Raw genomic sequence first — 19,350 nt, forward strand, 5'->3', positions numbered from 1 at the left:
GTGTTAGTTTCAAATGTACAGCAAAGTGATTCAGTTATACATATACATACACACATATTCTTTTTCAGATTCTTTTACACTATAGGCTCAAGATATTGAGTATATCAAGATATATACTCAAGATATTGAGTATAGTTCCCTGTGCTATACAGTACATCCTTGTTGTTTACCCCACACCTTTGGTAACCATAAGTTTGTTTTCTATGTCTGTGAGTATATTTGTTTTGTAAATAATTTCATTTGTATAATTTTTTTAGATTGGACAAATAAGAGATATCATATGATATTTGTCTTTTTCTGTCTGACTTATTTCACTTAATATGATAATCCCTACATCCATCCACATTGCTGCAAATGGCATTATTTCACTCTTTTTTATGGCTGGGTAGTATTCCATTGTGTGTGTATATATATATATATATATATATATATATATATATATATATATACACACACACACACACATACACACACACACACACACACACACACACACACACCACAGCTTCTTTATCCATTCATCTGTTGATGGACATTTAGGTTGCTTCCATGTCTTGGCTATTGTAAATAGTGATGCTATGAACATTGGGGTGCATGTATCTTTTTGCATTAGAGTTTCCTCTGGATACACGCCCAGGAGTGGGATTGTAGCATCACATGGTAACTCTATTTTTAGTTTTTTAACAAGTATGGAGATACTCTTCTCCATAGTGGCTGCACCAGTTTACATTCTCAGCAACAGTGCCTGAGGGTTCCCTTTTTTCCACACCCTTTCCAGCATTTATTATTTGTAGACTTTTTAGTAATGGCCATTCTGACTGGTGTGGGGTGATACCTCATTGTAGTTTTGATTTGTATTTATCTAATAATTAGCGATATTGAGCATCCTTTCATGAACCTGTTGGCCATCTGTATGTATTCTTTGGAGAAATGTATACTTAGGTCTTCTGCCCACTTTTTGACTGGGTTGCTTATTTTTTAATATTAGGCTGAATGAGCTGTTTTTATGTTTTGGAAATTAATTTCTTGTTAGTAGCATCATTTGCAAATATTTTCTCCCAGTCCATAGATTGTGTTTTCGTTTTGTTCACGGTTTCCTTTGCTGTGCAAAAGCTTTTAAGTGTAATTAGGTCCCATTTGTTTATATTTCCATTACTCTAGGAGACAGATTCAGAAAAATATTGCTGCGATTTATGTCACAGAGTGTTCTGTGGGCTTCAGTTTTCTTGTTTGCACAATATGCAACAGGAAGAAATGTGGGGTCTGAGGAAGGCAGTGCAGCCCCCTGAGGGTGGGTGAGGGCCTGGGGAGATAGCTGCCTATGCCCAGTGCCACAGTGGGCACTTGGGAGTTAAAAGAAGGTGGTAATCCCTGGTTGGTTTGCCCCATCTAGATGCTCAGGACTAATGAGTGGAAGGAACCTCCGGCCAGGCCTCTGCTGACTTGATTATTTTGAAATAAGGGAGGCTGGAATTCTGCCATAATTATCTCCATTCCTTACAAAGAAGTCTGGAGTCATGTCCCACATAGCTGGATTAGTGCTGCTTTTTGGTCTAATGTAACAATTAATTGAATGTGTGCGACAACATGGAATCATGACAAATGACCTCCTCCATGTTAAGATTTCTAACTTTTCAGAGGAGAACTACGTTGCATCATGGGCAAAAAACCTGATCTTTTAGCTTCATTCCTCCATGAGAGTTGCTGATTGAACAAAATAGACAAATACCCACAGGACGCCTTGGTCTCAGGCAGGGTGTCTGGACAGCTGCCAGGGTTTCTGCCAGAATGCTGTCGACTCTGCCTAGAGCTGCCCCTTCAGGCCGTCTCTAAGTACTGAATCCTGGAGCAGCATTTTAAAAAGCTGATTTGGTTCAGGCTTTTAAAAAATCAAAACAAAACAAACACCGACCCCCACTGTGATGAACAACAACTTTTCTCAGGCTTGGGAGAACTGTGTCCAGGTTGCCCCTGGTGACAACACATTCTGGGTTGGCCGCTCCTCTGGGTCTTTGTTTCCCAGGTGCACAATGGGGTTGGAGAAGGTCAAACTTGCTTCCGGCTGCACTTTCTGGGAGGCCAAACCCATACCTCAGGGCCTCTCTCCTGCCCTTAGCCCCTTGGTGGGCATTGCAGCAGGGAGAATAGAGCAATCTGTGTTGCAGGATTCCCAGGGTCTCTTGCCTGGGAGCAGATCATCTGATGGCAAACGATGGTGGCTGCTGACCGCCCAGGGCCCTGTTTGCTGCTGACCCCTTGGCCCCTGGACCTAGGAGTGCTTGCCCAGGCTGTCCATCCCGCTGCCCAGTCCCACGTCTACAACCACAGGGACCTGCTGTCCTACAATTTCCTGGAAACCTCTGCCCATCCATCCACTCTCAAGCAGTCTGGAGAGGAGAGCCGAGCCTAGGCCAGGAACAAGGGGCAAAGAGAAGGCCTGGGGCTTCCCTGGTGGCGCAGTGGTTGAGAGTCCGCCTGCTGATGCAGGGGACATGCGTTCATGTCCCGGTCTGGGAAGATCCTACATGCCGTGGAGCGGTTGGGCCCGTGAGCCATGGCCGCTGAGCCTGCGCGTCCGGAGCCTGTGCTCCGCAACAGGAGAGGCCACAACAGTGAGAGGCCCGCGTACCGCAAAAAAAAAAAAAAAAAAAAAAAAAAAAGAGAAGGCCTGCTCCCCATCCCACTTCACCTTTCCACAGCAGCAGTGATTTGCTCCCACCCATCCTGAGGACTTGGTTGCTGCAGTAACTCATGACTTGAGCTCCATTCACGCATCAGGCTCAGAAACACTGAGCACAGGCCAGCAAATCCAGTCCTGGAATTCAGCCAGTGTGAACAGCCAGCTCTCAGCCACCAGTGCCTTCCTTGGGCTTGGGAAGATGCAGGCCAGCTCTGCCTGGCAGGGCCTGCTCACTTTGGTTCCCTGGGCCATGGGCGCTCACGGTAAAGCTGCCCTGTAGGAGACAGTTTCCATGGCCCTGAGCCTGGGTCATTATCTGCTAAAGAGGGGCCAGCTCTCCAAAGGACTGGTGGCCTCTCAGGTCCTGGCAGCATCTGTGAAAGGGAAAGGGGAGGAGGGGTGGTTGACACAGCTTTCAGGACACTTTCCTTGGCCAACTGTATTGTTTCTATTGTTGCATACCAAGTCACCCCACACTTAGTAGCATACATCCAGCTTCCTATACTCATAGTTCTATGGTCCAGAATTTGGACAGGGCACAGCAGGCTAGCTTGCCTCCACCCTGTAATGTCTGAGGCCTCAGGTGACGACTGAGGGTGACCAGACAGCTGGAATCATTTGAAGACAACCTCCCTCTTGTTTCCCTCACATGATGCTGATTGTTGACTGGGACCTCAGCTGGGGCTGTTGGTCAGAGAGCATACACATGGCATCTCCGTGGGGCTTGGGCTTCCTTACAACAAGGTGGCCTCGTCATAGACGCTTACCTGGTGGCTTAGGGCTCCAGAGGTGAATGCGCAGCTTCACACTGTGAGATTTGGAGGTCACACAACATCATTCCATTGGTTACAAGCAAGTCACAGGCTCCCCAGATTCAAGGGAGTTGGGCATACCCGCCCCCCACCTTGATAAGAAGAATGTGAAGGCCAATTGCAGTAAAGCACAGAGATGGGAGATACTGTCGATCTTTGGAAAACACAGTGGGACACACTACTCATTGGCTTTCCTTCCCACTCTGTCCCAGCCACAGTCTAACTGTGCAGACAGCCATGGCCAGGCCTCTCCAGTGCCTTCTTCCTTTCCTCACTTCTGTGGGGCAGGTCCTCACAGGCCCACCAGTGAGCCCGACCACACGGCATGGGGAAGCCCCTGCCCTTCCCACTGTGGCTGGGCTAAAGAGGCGCGTTCAGGGTTAAGTGGAGTTCAGAGGGCCACTTGGTTCTGTGGAGGATCCCTGGCTGCCTGCACCCACCTGCCTCTCTCAGAATCCACAGCAATTCATGTGGCTTTGGGTCTTGTGTTTCTTGGCTCTCAACCTACAGCTCTGGAATGAGGGAAGCCAAGCAGAGCCTGGGGTTCCAAGAGCCCCCAGTGGCCCCGAGATTCCTCGGTGGCTGTCATGTAAGGGGGCAGGCTGTTCTTTATGGAACCGTGTTTGTGGGGGTGAACTGCAGATGTGCTCCCTGCAGCCTTTGGTGGCTGAGAAGCTCTGAGATGTTTGGCTGAGAAGCTCTGAGATATTTAGCTGAGAATAGTACAAGGATTAGTAGGTCCCAGCTGTGAGGGCTGTGGAGACTTCACAGTTCCAGAAGCTGCTTGTATCGAGACACTCTCACAGGAAAAGTTTTTGGGTTTCCAGACTTCCCCTCCACTCTTTGGCCTGCTCCTGATGTGCTGCTGACCCTCACCCTGTGCAAATCCCCAGAGTGGACACAGGGTTCTACTTGGGCCTGCACCTGGGCCACATGCTAGAAATGAAAGCAAAGCATGTGAGTGCACTCACACATACAAACCCACATGACACATACCACACCCCCACACCACACACACACGTGCACACCACCCCACCCCATGCATACACAGGCACCCACACACATAGCCATACCACACACCACATACACCCCCACATGTACCCACCCACATGCACACACACACATCCCCACATGCACATGCACACTGACAACATACACACCCACACCACACACATACCACCCACACCCACAAATACACACACGCAGGAAATATTCTTCACAAGCCTGTGGCATACGCAGAAAAGCAAAATTACATTTAAAAATTTTTCTAGAACACAAAGAATGCAAAATTTCGATTAGAAAGTTCCGAGAAGTTCAGAGAAGAAAGTTTGCCCTGACTCCCCTTCAGCTGGCCCCCCAGGCACACCAGGGCTCCTTTGGGCCTCTGTCTGCCCCAGCAGCTTCAGTGTCTGTATTTACATACGTCCACACACAGCCACAAGGGTTCCTTCTTCCCCAGATGGGATCATACTTGGGAATACTTGGTAAAGTAAACTCATCAAGCCCACAAACTCTTCTCAGAGGGCCATCCATTTCTCTGCAGGCCATGGAGGCTGGGCCAGGCAGGCAGACGTGCAGGAGGGCAGGGGCTGGGTCTGTTGGAGCAGGGCGCCCTCTGGCCACGGGTCAGGGAACTTCTCCTGCCAGCCTAGTGAAATTGCAGGACACTGGAGAGACCCTCTGCAACTCCCCTCCTTTCCTGGGCTCAGGCAGGGAGAGGAGTTCTTGTATTTTTGGGAAACCGCATGTCTTTTTGGCCAAGCCCCAGGCTGCTGGCTACCATGGTTGGCCAAGTTCTTCCTCCAGTGTGGGAGAGGCAGGGCCCAGCCCTGGGCCTTACCCAAGGGTGCCACCATCTCCATCCGGGGACTAAAGATGGCTGGAGAGGAGTGGCTTTCCGAGAGGGATATCTGTACCCCAACCTCCATGTTCCGCTGGCTCAGGGTTCACCCAGCTGTCTCCCCATAACATAGGTCCTCCAAGCCCAGCTGCTGACCTTGATGTAACCCATTCCTGAGGACCAGGAGGGGATGAAGAGGGGAATGTCCTGTCATGATTTTGTATACAGCCTGCCCTGCTTCAAGCGATTGGAATTCCTCTTTAGGGCCTTGTTGCCTGGAGAACTGGGCCCCTCAGCTCTCATCCCTTATCATGGACAGCCATGGGCAGGAGCTGAAGAGGTGCATGCCTACAGCCATGCCTCTGGGCCCGGTCTCCTCCCTGGCATGAGCAGAAGTGGACAGAAAGACATACAGCCTCTCCCACCAGGGACTGACACCACCATCGGCCCCAATGGTGCCAACATGAGGAAAGGTGTACAAGCTCATGCGCGAGTGTGTGTGTGTGTGTGTGTGAGAGAGAGAGAGAGAGAGAGAGAGAGCGAGAAAGAGATAGGGGTTTTCAGCTATGTTCTGTGGATGTCATCCAAGAAGTATCAATAGAAAAGGCTCAGAAGCCTCCAGCTGGCACCTGGCCTGCGCACTGGGACCAGGGTGGGGCCTGCGGCACCTCCCCTAACCCCATCCTCGAGGGGTGTTGTCTCCTGAGGGTTTTCACGCCCATGCTGTTCTCTCCACAGCAGAAGGTCAGCCTATGAACACATCCTTACAATCTGCTGTTCCAGGCCTGTGTGAACACTGCCCAGACACACACACACACACACACACACACACACACACACACACACACACTGCTGGGACACAGAGACCTTCCCTTTAACCTACCCCTGTTGTGAGCCTAGAACTAAGTCACTGCCCTCTGTGAAGGAGGACGCAGGACCTAAGAAGCCCACCCTGGGCCTTCAGGGCAGTCAGCAGAAGCGGGATTTGAATCTGGGTATCCCTGCATCTCCAGACCCACCATAGCCACCACACTGGGGAACAGAGACTCCCTTAGTCCTCAGCAACCCTGAAAGGAGGTTTGGGATGAAAGCCCTGGGCATTGGCTTTTGGGGTTTAGAGAGGCCGACCTTAGGGCCAGGCAGAGACCCTGTTCTTGGCGACCCCTGCCCTGTGCTCAGGGTGTGGTCTTTCTGTCCTAAGGACCCCTCTAGCCTCCTCATGCTGGGCTCAGTGTTTTACTGAGCACATGCCATGGGTTCTTTGTTAGTACCGGGGAGGTGGGCAGGATGGAGTGGTTGGAGGTCACAGGAGAGGGGCTGTGGGGGCCACCCTGCCATAAGGTGGTAGAAGGAAAGAAGGCCCGGCTGGTTTGCTGACTCTCGCCCCAGCTGCTGCTGGGTTCAATGTTCGCACTGGGTTCGAACTGGGTTCGCACTAGTTCAATGTTCTCTCAGTTCCAATCCCTGAAAATGAAAGTGAATGAAAAGGAAATTGCTAGTTCTAAGCTTAAAGGGCAGGAGGTTAGGGGATGGGCAGACTGGCTGCTGGAAGGGGTGCAGCCCCTGGCTCTTGAGATGGCAAAGGCCCTGGGTTCCCACCCAACAGCCTCCTGGGGAGGAACTTCACCCTCACTGAGGAGTAGGTTGAGTTTGAGCCCATTCTCTGCTCTCCAGGCTCCACTGAAGGCAGCAAACACGTAGTGTACGTTGGATCAAATTTAAGCCATTGTTATAAATACAATTCAGATTAAAAGCTAATTTATTTTCACTTTTCCAGCTGCAGTTGGTTTGAAGCTTCAGTGACCTGACCCAGCTATTTCAGAGGTGGAGGTCTTTTCTAGTTCCTTCTGCTACATCTACATCGCTTGCAGAAGCTTCCACTCTCCTTTTGCCCCCTTCTCCCTGCTCCCTCCTTCCCTAGTCTCACACCAGCCCTGGACTTGAAGATGAGGATCTGTTCTAGGTGGGTGGGAAAGATGTCACCTTGTTCTGTGTAGCACAGAGGAAGTGAGAAGCTAGCTCCTGGTCCCTGTGTCCCTGTGCAGTGGAAACCAGGCCACCGTGCAGAGTTGTTTAGGATTCTCATAAGGGACCCGTGTGTGCTTGAAGGTCAGAGGCAAGACAAGGTTCTCCAGGGCACTCGGAGAAGCACCTCCTGGATTTGAAACATGCCCTGCCCTGCCACACCCACGTTATTTTTCTTCCCAGCTTTACTGAAGTGGGATTGACAAATAAAAATTGTACATATTTAGGTGTACAACATGATGTTTGGATACATGTGTATTTTATGAAATGATTAACACAAGCTAATTAACATAGCCATTACCTCATATAGTTACCACTTTTTTTGGTGTGGTGAGAACACTTAAGATCTCTTAGCAAATTTCAAGCACACAATACATTATTTTTTATTTATTTATTTTTTGTGGTACGTGGGCCTCTCACTGCTGTGGCCTCTCCCGTTGTGGAGCACAGGCTCCGGACGCGCAGGCTCAGCGGCCATGGCTCATGGGCCCAGCCGCTCCGCGGCATGTGGAATCTTCCCGGACTAGGGCACGAACCCGTGTCCCCTGCATCGGCAGGCGGACTCTCAACCACTGCGCCACCAGGGAAGCCCGCATGTGTCTTTTTGAATTATGGTTTTCTCTGGGTATATGCCCAGTAGTGAGATTGCTGGGTCATATGGTAGTTCTATTTTTAGTTTTTTAAGGAACCTCCATACTGTTCTCCACAGTGGCTGTATCAACTTACATTCCCACCAACAGTGCAAGAGTGTTCCCTTTTCTTCACATCTTCTCCCGCATTTATTGTTTGTAGATTTTTTGATGATGGCCATTCAGACTGGTGTGAGGTGATACCTCATTGTAGTTCTGGTTTGCATTTCTCTAATAATTACTGATGTTGAACATCTTTTAATGTGCCTCTTGGCCACCTGTATGTCTTCTTTGGAGAAATGTCTATTTAGGTCTTCCACCCATTTTTTGATTGGGTTGTTTGTTTTTTTGATATTCAGTTCCATGAGCTGTTTGTATATTTTGCAGATTAATCATTTGTCTGTTCCTTCATTTGCAAATATTTTCTCCCATTCTGAGCGTTGTCTTTTTGTCTTGTTTATGGTTTCCTTTGCTGTGCAAAAAGCTTTTAAGTTTAATTAGGTCCCATTTGTTTATTTTTGGTTTTATTTTCATTACTCTAGGAGGTGGGTCAAAAAAGATCTTGCTGTGGTTTATGTCAAAGAGTGTTCTGCCTATGTTTCCTCTAAGAGTTTTATAGTGTCCAGACTTACATTTAGGTCTTTAATCCATTGCGAGTTTATTTTTGTGTATGGTGTTTGGGAGTGTTCTAATTTCATTCTTTTACATGTAGCTGTCCAGTTTTTCCAGCATCGCTTATTGAAGAGGCTGTCTTTTCTCCAAGTATATTTTTGTTTCTTTTGTCAAGGATTAGGTGACCATAGGTGTGTGGGTTTATCTGTGGGATTTCTATCCTGTTCCACTGATCTATATTTCTGTCTTTGTGCCAGTATCATACTATCTTGATTACTGAGCGTTTTAGTATAGTCTGAAGTCAGGGAGCCTGATTCCTCCAGCTCCATTTTTCTTTCTCAAAATTGCTTTGGCTAGTCAGGGTCTTTTCTGTTTCCATACAAATTGTAAAATTTTTGTTCTAATTCTGTGAAGAATGCCATTGGTAATTTGATAGTGATTGCACTGAATCTGTAGATTGCTTTGGGTAGTAGAGTCATTTTCACAATGTTGATTCTTCCAATCCAAGAACATGGTATATTTCTCCATCTGTTTGTGTCATCTTTGATTTTTTTCAACAGTGTTTTAAAGTTTTGTGAGTACAGGTCTTTTGCCTCCTTAGGTAGGTTTATTCCTAGATATTTTATTTTTTTGTTGCAATAGTAAATGGGATTGTTTCATTAATTCTTATTTCTGATCTTTCGTTGTTAGTGTATAAGAATGTGAGAGTTTTCTGTGCATTAATTTTGTATCCTGCAACTTTACCAGATTCATTGATTAGCTCTAGTAGTTTTCTGGTGGTATCTTCTTTTCTATGTATAGTATCATGTCATCTGCAAACAGTCACAGTTTTACTTCTTTTCTGATTTGGATTCCTTTCATTTCTTTTTCTTCTCTGATTGCTGTGTCTAGGACTTCCAAAACTATGTTGAACAAGAGTGGCGAGAGTGGACATCCTTGTCTTGTTCCTGATCTTAGAGGAAATGCTTTCAGTTTTTCACCATTGAGAATGATGTTGACTGTGGGTTCGCCATATATGGCCTTTATTATGTTGAAGTAGGGTCCCTCTATGCCCACTTTCTGGAGAGTTTTTATTGTAAATGGTGTTGAATTTTGTCAAAAGCTTTTTCTGCTTCAATCGATCTGATCATATGGTTTTTATTCTTTAATCTATTAATATGGTGTATCACATTGATTGATTTACGTATATTGAAGAATCTTTGCATTCCTGGGATAAATCTCACTTGATCATGGTGTATGATCCTTTTAATGTGTTGTTGGATTCTGTTTGCTAATATTTTGTTGAGGATATTTGCCTCTATGTTCATCAGTGATATTGGTCTGTAATTTTCTTTTTTGTGTTATTTGTGTGTGGTTTTGGTATCAGGGTGATGGTGACCTCCCTCTGCAATTTTTTGGAAGAGTTTGAGAAGGATAGGTGTTAGCTCTTCTCTAAATGTTTGATAGAATTCACCTGTGAAGCCATCTGGTCCTGGACTTTTGTTGTTGGAAAGTTTTTAATTACAGTTTGAAATTCATTACTTGTGATTCGTCTGTTTATATTTTCTAATTCTTACTTGTTCAGACTTGGAAGGTTGTACCTTTCCAAGAATTTGTCCATTTCTTCCAGGTTGTCCATTCTACTGGCATGTAGTTGCTTGTAGTAGTCTCTTATGATCCTTTGTATTTCTGCAGTGTCAGTTATAATTTCTCCTTTTTCATTTCTAGTTTTATTGATTTGAGTCCTCTCCCTTTTTTTCTTGATGAGTCTGGCTAAATGTTTATCAATTTTGTTTATCTTCTCAAAGAACCAACTTTTAGTTTTATTGATCTTTGCTCTTGTTTTCATTTCTATTTCATTTATTTCTGCTCTGATATTTATGATTTCTTTCCTTATGCTAACTTTGGGTTTTCTTTGTTCTTCTTTCTCTAGCTGGTTTAGGTATAAGGTTAGATGTTTACCTGAGATTTTTTTGTTTCTTGAGGTGAGATTGAATTGCTTTAAACTTCCCTCTTAGAACTGCTTTTGCTGCATCCCATAGGTTTTGGGTCATCGTGTTTTCATTGTCATTTGTTTCTATGGATTTTTAAATTTCCTCTTTTATTTGCTCAGTGATCTCTCGATTATTTAGCAACACACTGTTTAACCTCCATGCGTTTGTGTTTTTTACAGTTTTTTTGTTTTTGTAATTGATTTCTAATCTCAGAGTTGTGGTCAGAAAAGATGCTTGATATGATTTCAATTTTCTTAATTTTTCTGAGGCTTGATTCATGATGCTAGATGTGATCAATCCTGAAGAATGTTCCATGTGCACTTGAGAAGAAAGTGTATCCTGCCACTTTGGGTGAAATGTCCTATAAATATCAATTAAATCTATCTGGTCTATTGTGTCATTTAAAACTTGTGTTTTCTTATTTATTTTCTGTCTAGATGATCTGTCCATTGGTGTAAGTGGGTTAACACCCCCCACTAATATTGTGTTACTGTTGAATTTCCCTTTTATGGCTGTTAGCATTTGCCTTATGTATTAAGGTGCTCCTATGTTGGGTGCATAAATATTTATAATTGTTATATCTTCTTTTTGGATTGATCTCTTGATCATTATGTAGTGCCCTTCCTTACCTCTTGTAACAGTCTTTATTTTAAAGTCTATTTTATCTGATATGAGTATTGCTACTCCAGCTTTCTTTTGATTTCCATTTTCGTGGAGTATCTTTTTCCATCCCCTCACTTTCAGTCTGTATGTGTCCCTAAATCTGAAGTGGGTCTCTTGTAGACAGCATATATATGGGTCTTGTTTTTGTATCCATCCCACCAGTCCATTGGAGCATTTAATCCATTTACATTCAAGGTAATTACCAATATGTATGTTCCTATTACCATTTTGTTAATTGTTTTGGGTTTGTTTTTGTGGGTCTTTTTCTTCTCTTGTGTTTAGCAGTTGTTGTAAAGCTGGTTTGGTGGTGCTGAATTCTCTTAGCTTTTGCTTGTCTGTGAAACTTTTGATTTCTCTGCCAAATCTGAATGAGATCCTTGCTGGGTAGAGTAATCTTGGTTGTAGGTTTTCCTTCTCAATACTTTAAGTATATCCTGCCACTCTCTTCTGGTCTGCAAAGTTTCTGCTGAAAAATCTGCTGATAACCTTAGGGGGATTCCCTTGAATATTTTTTCCTCTTGCTGCTTTTATTTTTACTTTTTAGAGGTTAATGATTTTTTTTTTTTTTTTGGTTGTGTTGGGTCTTCATTGCTGTGCATGGGCTTTCTCTAGTTGCGGTGAGCAGGGGCTGTTCTTCGTTGCAGTGTGCAGGCTTCTCATTGGGGTGGCTTCTCTTGTTGTGGAGTGTGGGCTCTAGGCATGTGGGCTTCAGTAGTTGTGGCATGTGGGCTCCGTAATTGTGGCTCACAGGCTCTAGAGCACAGGCTCAATTGTTGTGGTGCAGGGGCTTAGTTGCTCTGCGGCATGTGGGACTTGCCTGGATTGAACCTGTGTCCCCTGCATTGGCAGGCGGACTCTTAACCACTGCACCACCAAAGAAGTCTCCCTTGCTGCTTTTAATATTTTTTCTTTGAAATTAATTTTTGTTAGTTTTAATAATATGTGTCTTGGTGTGTTTCTCTTAGGGTTTATCCTGTATGGGACTCTCTGTGCTTCCTGGACTTGGGTGGCTATTTCCTTTCTCATGTTAGGGAAGTTTTTGACTACAATCTCTTCAAATATATTCTCATACCCTTTTTCTTTCTTTTCTTCTTCTGGGACCCCTATAATTCGAATGTTGTGCATTTAATGTTGTCCCAGAAGTCTCTGAGACTGTCCTCAATTCTTTTCATTCTTTTTTTCTTTATTCTGTTCCTCGGCAGTTATTTCTACCCTTCTATCTTCCAGCTCACTTATTCATTCTTCTACCTCAGTTATTCTATTATTGATTCCTTCTAGTGTATGTTTCATTTCAGTTATTGTGTTGTTCATCACTGTTTGCTCTTTAGTTCTTCTAGGTCTTTATTAAACATTTCTTGTATTTTCTTGATCCATGCCTCCATTCTATTTCCGAGATTTTGGATCATCTTTACTATCATTACTCTGAATTCTTTTTCAGGTAGGTTGCCTACTTCCTGTTCATTTATTTGGTCTTGGTAAGTTTTTACCTTGCTCCTTCATCTGTAACATATTTTTTTGTTGTCTCATGTTTTGATGGGTGGGGCTGTGTTCCTGTCTGACTGGTTGTTTGGCCTGAGGCTTACAGCGCTGGAGTTTGCAGGCAGTTAGGTAGAGCTGGGTCTTGGTGCTGAGATTAGGACCTCTGGGAGACCTCACTCTGATGAATATTCCTTGGGGTCTGAGGTTCTCTGTTAGTCCAGCGGTTTGGACTCAGTGCTCCCACCACAGGAGTTCAGGCCCGACCCCTGGTCTGGTAGCTTGGGGGTTCCTCCTGTCCCCTTAGGAGTTTGGGGTCCCCCACCAGTGCCTGTTAGGTACCCTAGTTGTGAGGAGATGTGAACTCCATGTCCTCCTACTCCACCATCTTGCGTCCACCCTTGCCTCTGGCTTATTTCATTTAGCATAATGTCCTCCAGTGTTGCAACCTCTAATGTTGCAAATGAAGGATTTCCTTCTTTTTCTAAAAGCCGAATAATATCCCTTTGTATATATATACCATTTGTTTTTTATCCATTCATCTGTTGATAGACACTTAAGTTATTTTCATATCTAGGCTACTAGAAATGATGCTGCAGTGAACATGGTGGTGCAGATATCTCTTCAAGATATCGATTTTATTTTCTTTGGATATATACCCAGAAGTGGGATTGCTGGATTATATGGTAGTTCTCTTTTAAATTCTTTTTTGAGGAAACTCCATACTGTTTTCCATAACAGCTGTACCAATTTACATTCCCACCAACAGTATATGTTTCTGTTATCCACAGTCACACCAACACTTGTTATCTCTTGACTTTTTATAATAAAGCCATTCTAAGAGGTGTGAGGTGATATCTCATTGTGGTTTTGATTCACATTTCCTTGTGATTAGTGATGTTGAGCATCTTTTCATATACCTGATGGCTATTGTCTGTAGTGGTAGTAGTTGTTGTTTATTTTTGCTTTTGTTGCCTGTGCTTTTGGTATCAAAACCAAAAATTCATCGCCAAGACCAATGTCAATGAGTTTTCTTCTAGGAGTTTTACAATTTCAGGGCTAACATTTAAGTCCTAAATCCACTTTGAGTTGATTTTTTGTGTCCAGTATAAAACAAGGGGCCAATTTTATTCTTTTGCATATGGATATTCAATTTTCCCAAGATCATTTATTGAAGAGACAATCCTTGCCCATTGTATATTCTTGGTGATTTTGTCAAAGATTAGTTGATCATCATATATGAGTGGGTTTATTTCTGGGCTCTCAATTCTGTCCCACAAGTCTGTCTGGTTTTTTTTTTTTTTTTCTGGAATCATACTGTTTTGATTTCTATATTTTTTTAATATAGTTTGATATCAGGAAGTGTAATGCCTCCAGCTTTGTTCTTCTTGCTTGAGATTTCTTGAGCTATTTGGGATCTTGTGGTTCCATATAAAATTAAGACTTTTTTTTCTCTTTCTGTGGAATACACCACTGGAATTTTGATAGGGGTTGCATTGAATCTGTAGATTGTTATGAATATTTTAACAATATTAATTATTCCAATCCAGGAACATTGGATATCTTTCTATTTATTCCTGTCTTTTTCAGTTTCTTTAATCAATGTTCTATAGTTTTCAATGTACAGATCTTTCATCTCTTTGGTTAAATTTATTTTTAAGTATTTTACTCTTTTAAATGCTATTGAATATGGAAATATTTTCTTAATTTCATTTTTAGATAGTTTGTTTTTGGTGTATAGAAACACAACTAACTTTTGTATGTTGATTTTGTATCCTGAAACTTAAATGAACTTGTTTATTAGTTTTAGCAGTTTTGTGTGTGTGTGTGTGTTTGTGTGTGTGTGTGTGTAATCTTTAGTGTTTTCTATATATATATAATCATGTTAGTTGCAAACAGAGGCCATCTTACTTCTTCCTTTCCTATTTGGATGCCTCTAATTTCTTTTTCTTGCCTAATTGCTCTGGATAGGACTTCCAGTACTATGTTGAATAGTAGTGGTGATAGTAATATCCTTGTCTTGTTGAGTATGATGTTAGCTGTGGGCTTGTCATATATAACTTTTATTATGTTGACAGCTTTTTTTTTTTAATCATGAAATGTTGTTGAATTTTGTCACACGATTTTCCTGCATCTATTGAGATTACTATGTGATATTTATCCTTCATTCTGTTAATGTGGTATATCACATTGATTTGCATATGTTGGACCATCCTTGCAACCCAGGGATAAATCCCATTTGATCATGGTATATGATCTTTTGAATTCAGTTGAATTTGATTTGCCAGTATTTTGTTGAGGATTTTTACATCTATGTTCAGAGATATTGGCCTATAATTTTCTTTTCTTGCAGTGTCCTTATCTGCCTTCAGTATCAGGGTAATGCTGACCTTGTAAAATGAGTCTGGAATTGTTCTTTCCTTTTCAATTTTTGGGAAAAGTTTGAGAAGGATTGGTATTAATTCATTAAATCTTTGGGAGAATTCACCAGTGAAGCCATCTGGTCCTGGACTTTTCTTTGTTGGGAGATTTTTGAATACTGATTCAATCTTCTTACTTTTTATTGTCTGTTCAGATTTTCTATTTCTTCATGATTCAGTCTTGGTAGATTGCATGTCTCTAGGAATTTACCTATTTCTTCTAGGTTATCCAATTTGTTGGGGGTATAATTGTTCATACTAGTCTCTCATGATCCTTTGTATTTCAGTGGTATCAGTTGTAATGTCTCCTCATTCATTTCTGATTTATTTATTTGAGTCTTCTGTTTTTTTCCTTAGTATAGCTAAGTGTTTGTCAATATTGTTTATTTTTTTCAAAAAGCAAGCTCACTTTTGATTTTTCTATGGTTTTTCTAGTCCATTGTTTACTTCTGCTCTGAACTTTGTTATTTTGTTCTTTATGCTAACTTTGGTCTTATTATATTCTTTTTATTCTAGTTCCTTGAGGTGTAAAGTTAGATTATTTGAGATATTTCTTTTTCTTAATGTAGGTGTTTATCACTATAAACTTCCCCCTTAGAGCTGCATTGCATCCCATAAGTTTTGATATGTTGTGTTTCCATTTTTTGTTTGTTTCAAGATATTTTTTTAATTTCTTTTTTGATTTCCTCTTTCACCAGTGGTTGCTCAGGCATGTGTTGTTGAATTTTCACATATCTGTGAATTTTCCAGGTTTCCTTATCTTATTGATGTCTAGTTTCTTACTATTGTGGTTATAAAAAATATTATAATTTCGATCTTTTAAATTTGTTATGACTTGTTTTGTGACCTAACATATGATCTACCCTGGAGAATATTTCATGTGCACTTAAGAATGTGTACTTTGCTGCTGTTGGATGGAATGTTTTGTATTTGTCTGTTAGGCAGATTTGATCTAAAGTGTAGTTCAAGTCCAATGCTTCTTTAATGATTTTCTGTCTGGGTGTTTTACCCATTGTTGCAATGGGGTATTGGAGTCCCCTACTATTATTGTATTTCTGTCTACTTCTCCTTTCAGATCTGTTAATATTTGCTTTATATATTTTGGTGCTCTGATGTTGGGTTCATGTATACTTCCAATTGTTATATCCTCTTAATGAATTCACCCCTTTGTCACTGTATAATGACCTTATTTGTCTTTTGTTACAGTCTTTGTCTTAAAGTCTGTTTTGTCTGCTATAAGTAAGTATAGCTAACCCTGTTCTTTTTTGGTTTCTATTGCCTAGAATACCTTTTTCCATCCCTTCACTTTCAGCATATGTGTGCTTTAAAGCTGAAGTGAGTCTCTTGTAAGAGCATATAGTTGGGTCTTATTTTTTATTTATTCAGCCACTCATTGTTTTTTTGATTGGGGAATTATATATATATATATATATAAAATATATATATAATCATATATTTAAAGTATAGTTGATGTACAATATTATATAAGTTACAGGTGTACAATATAGTGATTCACAATTTTAAAGGTTATACTCCATTTATAGTTCTTATAAAATATTATATTTCTATTTAAAGTAACTATTGATAGGTAAGGACTATTGCCATCTTTTCCATTATTTTCTAGCTTTTTTGTCATTCTTTCATTCTTTTTTTTTTTTGCGGTACACAGGCCTCTCACTGTTTTGGCCTCTCCTGTTGCAGAGCACAGGCTCTGCAGGCCCAGCGGCCATGGCTCACAGGCCCAGCCGCTCCGCAGCATGTGGGATCCTCCTGGACTGGGGCATGAACCCGTGTCCCTTGCATCGGCAGGTGGACTCTCAACCACTGCACCACCAGGGAAGCCCTCATTCTTTCATTATTTTCTTCCTCTCTTACTGTCTTTCTTTGTGATTTGGTGATTTTTTTTTTTTGCAGTGTTATGCTTGGATTTCTTTCTCTTTAACCTTTGTGTTATCTACTACAGGTTTATTCTTTGTAGTTACCAGGAGGCTTACAGAAAACATCTTATAACAACATATCTTAAGGTGATAAGAACACATATAAAAACTCTACCTACAGTGGGCCATGATGCAGACCATGGGCTCCCATCTGGGTCTCCTTTTTGCAGTCCCCAGGGTGGGGAAGGGAAGTCCTAGAGGTGCATGGCTCATGGGATGGTGTCAGGCCATCCTTGACCTCCCAAATTGCAGCTCTGTGTCACCCCTTGAAGGTTTGCCTTTGCAGAATCACACAGGTGTGCCCAGCAAGGCATCTGTGCTGATCTTTCTTCCCACTACTCACTTCTTCTGGGTCCTTTGTGGGTGCAGGAAAGGTGGGGCTGTCTATCCTGGAATGGGGTGGCTTGGAAATGATGTTGTCATACTCTGGATCTTTCTGGCCCCTAGGTCAGAGAAATGGGGGATTTCCAGCATTTTAAGACAGCAAAACCAAAGCATCTGCATGGCCATCCCTCTGCCTTCAGTTAAGTCTGGGATTGTGAGCATTTCCTGGGTGTGAGTCTGGGAGCCAGCTATGTGCATGCTGTTGGGCTCACATGTTACTGTCTGTACATTGTTGATGCCCAATTTATCTGGCTCATGAATCTATTAAACATGCAAAAATAACCCATCTCTAAATATTAATACACTTCTTATATATCTAACACATAACACCTGAGTATTGGCAATTTTCCCCAATTAAACATTATTTAAATTTTATTGAATCCTACTTATAAATAATTAAAATCGAAGTCTAAAATACAGACCACCTTCAGTGCTTTGAACATGCTAACAGTCGAGTGCTGTACTCACTATAAAACTGTGATCCAAATGCTATCTACTGCCTTAGATTCACCTTTTTCTTCCTTGTTCTGCACTAACCTTCTTCTTATTCATATTCATAGTTCTTCCTATGGTTTCTGAGCCATTCTAGGGTTGCAACGTATGAGTTCTGCACTCTAATATGGGAGAAGGGGGTTTCCTTACACCACCAAGTAATTCTCTGACACCAGCTGGAGGTCTTACAATTCAGTTCAAATCTGACACTATCTACCAAGAGATAGCATCAGATTCCTAAAAGACTGCCATCCCCTTGCCCCTGACACACATTTCAGATGCCAATTGCAAGTCCAGGTCATCACCTGCGCTTTTAACCGACTGGCTGTAGATTGGAGGTTCCAATGAGCCCCACCTTGGGTTTGACTGATTTGGTAGAGTGGCTCACAAAACTCAGAGAAGCATATTACTTACTAGATTATCAGTTTATTATAAAAGTATGTAACTCAAGAACAACCAGGTGGAAGAAATGTATAGGGCAAGGCACAGGGAAAGAGTGTGGAGCTTCCATGCCCTCTCTGGGTGCACCCACCCTCCCCAAACTTCCATATGTTCACCAACCCAGAAGCTCTTCAACTCTGTCCTTTTGGGTTTTTATGGAGACTTCATTACAAAGGTATGATTGATTAAATCATGGGTCATTCCTGATTGATTCAAACTGTAGCCCTTCTCCCCTCCCTGTAGGTCAGGAGGTGGGACTGAAAATTCCAACTCTCTAATCACATCGATCACATGGTTGGTTCTCCTGGCAACCAGTCCCTACCCTTAGGTGCATCCAAAGGTCACTCATTAACATAAAAAAAGACACCTTTATCCCTCTTATCACATAGGAAATTCCAAGGGTTTTAGGAACTCTGTGCCAGAAACTGAGACAAAGATTAAATACACATTTCTTATTATAAATCACATCACAGGATGCTATTTCCAGACCCCAGTGAGAAAAGATCTCAGATGCTGATAATGGAGGACCTGGGCTGTGGATAATTCCCTTGGGCAGGGCTTCTGGCAGCTCCTCCCAAGGTGACTGCACAAGCTTCATGAAGCGTTTGCTCACTGAATCTGTAGGACATTTCAAGCTCAAGCTTTTCATGAAGCTTTGTGTTTTTTGTAGTCCACCTCCCAAAGTGAGGCATTCTTTAACTGCCATTTGTCCCACCCACAGGCTATGATGATCTGCTCTTCTAGCATCATGAGAAACACATCTTGTTCACATCTTCCAGAAAGGACAACTTGAGGTTCCTTTCCAGGCAGAAGGGTGAGGGTGCAGGCCCCTCTCCTCTTGGATCTGCCCACCACTCATGGCAGACCCTGTTTCTAGCTGGTCATCAAGGGCAGTAGTCATCTCCTTTCAAGATGACTTTTCCTGAGTTTGTGTTTTCCTCTTACACAGATTTAAAAAATGTTTTT

Source organism: Leucopleurus acutus (assembly GCF_964270905.1).
Source record: "Leucopleurus acutus genome assembly, chromosome: 1".
NCBI classification, from domain to species: Eukaryota; Metazoa; Chordata; class Mammalia; order Artiodactyla; family Delphinidae; genus Leucopleurus; species Leucopleurus acutus.